The following is a 3,878-nucleotide window of genomic DNA, read 5'->3' as shown; positions in this document are numbered from 1 at the left end:
CCCCCCCAGGGATTCACTGATGACACCTCTCCCCGTGGCAAAACTCTCAGGCCCCAGGCCCGGCTCCCTATGAAGAGACAGCCTCCCAAGGAACTCCTAATACCATCCATACAGCTTTAATGCGCTTATAATTCGATAAGTGATTTCAATTTGAAATTGTTAGTAACTAATTTTATGGGTAATTTTTCCACATCAAATATTTAAGCATCAGATTAAGGGCGCCAGTTCTGAGGCAGGATCATAAAAGGTTTCTTTCCCCCGCCCCCACCCCCACCCGCCCCCTCCCCTTGCTGCGCCTCCCTCTGGTCGCCTACCGCGTCGTTTTCCCAAATCCCCAAAAGGTGGCAGTCGAAGCCGACTTTCCTCTTTTCCTGTGTCTCTAAAGAAAGGACGAGGGTGGGGGGCTGGGGAGGGGTGGGAGAGGCGGCGGGGGAGGGGTGGGGCGAGAAGAGGCCGGGAGGGACTGGACAGTGCCAGGACTTTGCAAGCCGAGCCTTTAACACGTTTCCACCATCGCACTGGCGAGAGCAGTGGCGAATTTCCTGGATACGTCTCCGGCAACAGCAGCATGCCTGGCGGCCCAGGGGTCGGAGTGCCGGCGGCTCCGCACATTTGCACTCAACCCTCAGCTTTGTACAAAAGACGGAGACGCAGAGAGGCCCTCTTCCCTGTTTCTTTGTAGTTTAATGTTGTGTATATTGTACAACCAAACTTGGTTCGAGGTCGGGCTCTGCGAACTGCATAATGGGGGGGGGGGGGAAGTCGTGCGTAAATGGGGAGAAGGACTGGAGAAGGCGGAGGGGAAACTGGGGGTGGGGGGCGCAGCGGATGAATTGCAGACCAGTTGCCAAACTTTTTCCCCCTGCTGCCGCTGTTGCGGCTGCCGGTGCTGCAGCCTTTTGCTTTGAATGTGTGTAACTAGGAAACAGCAAGCCGTCTGAGAAGACGGAATTTCCAACGTGTAAAATGTTCTTAACGGAACCATTGAGCGAGTGCAATAAGGCGTGAGGGGGAACTAATCTTCCCATTTAAATGTTTGTGGCAATTTTATCTAAATGAATTTTAATGCTAAACGAGGGTAATTCCCCATTTGTAGCGCGTTTGCTTCTTTCCTGTGCTTCTAAAGCACTCGAACATCGTGCAATGAACAATAACAATAAAAATACTGCCAAGGCATATTATTCATTTTGAATGTGTTATAATTACATTTGATTAAATATGATCGGGTAACATTTTTTTTTAATTTTTTGGAAAAAAATACTTAAATCATACTACAGTCTCATTCAGCCAGCGGGCTCCCCCCGCCCCCGCCCCACCTCTTAAAAAAAAAAAAGCCTGTACAATTGTGTGCCCTGTTTAGGGGAGGCGTTTTGTTTTTGTCCTTTAAGAAACATCAAAAACACTCTCCACACCTCCATTATTTCCCTCCTTCCGATAAGTGTCGTCAATAACCTCAAAGCTGGCTCTGAATTTTACAAGAGGAAAAGCTAAAACAGAATTAAGCGGGAGGGTGACAGGGGCTGAAAGAGCGAGCCCTGAAGAGTAAGGCTCACAACAACCCTCACTCTGAGAGGGGAACTCACGGACATAAAAGCTTGTTTCATTTTTTTCTAATTCCTGGACATTAACGATCAGGATTCTTTTGTAATCTGTGCATTCCCCAGCCCCCTCCCACCTTTGCTAGCACTCGCTCTTCTTCCTCCCTAAACCCCCCCTTCCTGTCTTCCAGTCCTCCCTTTCCCCTCCTCCCACCCACCCTCGCTTTCTCCCCACCCCTCCCCCCGCATATCCCGACCCCAACTAGACAAGAGCCTTCAGAAGAAGAAAGGCTGACTCACCACCGGGCATGTACTGGGGAGGCAGAAGTAAAAGAACGGTTAGTTTATAAAGTTTATTATTAATTTTAAAAGTAAATAAATGGCTGTTAGCTGCTACTAACCACCCATCAAAGAAAACGATTTCACTAATATGGACTACTTATGCAGTCGTAGAACTGTCTCAGAGCCCAAACAGGAAAGTTAAACGGTCCCATCTTTGGGGTGGGGGGGGGAGGGGTGGGGGGAGAGGGTTGGGGGGCAGTGCTGGAAACAGGCTGCAGGCAGTAAGTTAGGCCTCCCCTGTCCCTCCCACACATCCACGTGCTCAGAAACAAGGCCCCATAAACAAAAGGTGAGAGTGCACAGGCCTCGCCCAGGACTGCTCCAGCAGGTGAGATAGTGACTCACACATCACCTAGTAGAGCCAACCCACAGCCGGTTTCTCTTTCCAAATAGAAAACAGGATTGCTGTGGGAGGTTTATAAGGTGACAAGGGCCTGAATGTCAGACTGGGGTTTAAGGCTTTTGACCCATCCTTTGTTCCCAAAGCAACCAAAAGGCTTTTTTTTTTTTTAAATAAATTTGCCTTAATTAAAATATTTGTATATTTCCCTTAGCTTTGGGAAGCACTTTTTAGAGAAGGGATTTTATTTAAGTGAAATTATAAGCCATTGCAGCTTAAACATGTTATTTTGAACCATTTAGCTGGCTGCCATGCAGAAATGCCGTACAGCTGTTCTGGAAAATTGGTTAATAACCAGTTTTATCCAATGAGAACATAGAGCATATTTATAAAAATTAGATTTTGAAGTCTGGTCTCCTCAATTTTATATAGTTAATTTCTTAATAAACATGTACTGCTTGTCCTAGATAATATCCTGGGTGAAAGGCTGACTGTGAGCTTTAGCTTTGCCACTGTATGCAAGCATCATCTCCCTGATAGTGCCCTTGAATGATACTGTTGAACATAGTCTGAGTCTACAGCTAGTTTAGTGACGTTAACCCTTAATTTTGTTGGTATTGCCAGTTCATTAAGTCATCTTAAACCAGTGGTTATTATTAAATAATTTACTCCACAGTTACAGTTTTCAAATTACATATGGCTCGGGGAGCTACTTGTGATATTTACTGCGCTAATCAGTAAAAAAATGGGGGAACATTTTCTTTTTAAGTAGTAAAGTCAGAATAACAAAAATAATCTTGTTTTTATTCGGGATTCTGATTTCATTACTGCAATCAACTACTACTACTGGACTCAGAGTTCTCACACAAATTCAAACTCCATCCGAATGCTAAGGCTCAGTGTGCCGTGATTGTTATTAATAATTGGCTCTTTGTTTTCTTGATAGAAAAAGGCTATTGACAAGCATTTGTTTATCCACAACAGAAAGTATAATTAGCTTATCCCACTTAGTAAACCTTGTATGCATGCCAACTGATACCAAACTGCTACTTTTACAAAAAAAAAAAATTGCAATAATACAGTTCATTTTTCCAGTCCTTTTTGCACAAAATTTATTTACAATGTCTACATAAATGCTCCAAGGTGGGACTATGGAAAAATACACACATGACCAATGCTTTGCTGAGAAATAAAGTCAACATATTAAAAATAAATCTTCAGTCTATGTTTTTGAGCTGCATAAAACAGGAAGTGATGTATAAGGTGATGGTCGTTGTTGTCGAATGGGGACAATGATGCTTGATGTGACAATTAGGCGTCCATGCCTCCTCCTACCAGTCTCCTTAAGACCCTGCCTGCAACAGCTGATTAATCATTGTTGATGACTGCAGTTTTTCCCATCCTTCCCGATTTACATCTGTTCAGGCCAATTCAAATATGGTGAGTAAATGAATTAGACATGCAAATTCAAGCCCCAGGCTAGAGAGAGGGAGAGAGAGGAAAAGAGAGAGAGAAAGAGAGAGTGAGCGCGCACATGGCTGAAATCCTAGGCGAGAAGAAAGATTCTTCTGCCTGATAGTTATTTTAATGCTCTAAAAATCCTGCAAATCAGACCTTCCTGTCCCTTGCAGGATGACTGTAAGGCTTTTTAATGTAAG

At 44.3% G+C, this 3,878-nt stretch overlaps 1 protein-coding gene across 1 annotated transcript in view; it reads right to left on the bottom strand.

Moving 5' to 3' along the window:
- Positions 1-3,315: 3,315 nt before the first annotated feature.
- MEIS1 (Meis homeobox 1) overlaps positions 3,316-3,878 on the bottom strand; it is a 142,636-nt gene continuing 142,073 nt past the window's right edge. The window contains exon 12 of the mRNA XM_084799834.1: positions 3,316-3,878. This exon is cut by the window's right edge and continues 641 nt beyond it. The gene's annotated coding sequence lies outside the window, so the exon portion shown is untranslated.

The sequence above is a fragment of the Acomys minous genome (genome assembly GCF_964271855.1).
Source record: "Acomys minous genome assembly, chromosome: 10".
Lineage (NCBI taxonomy): Eukaryota > Metazoa > Chordata > Mammalia > Rodentia > Muridae > Acomys > Acomys minous.
This window is presented reverse-complemented; position numbering and strand designations above follow the sequence as displayed.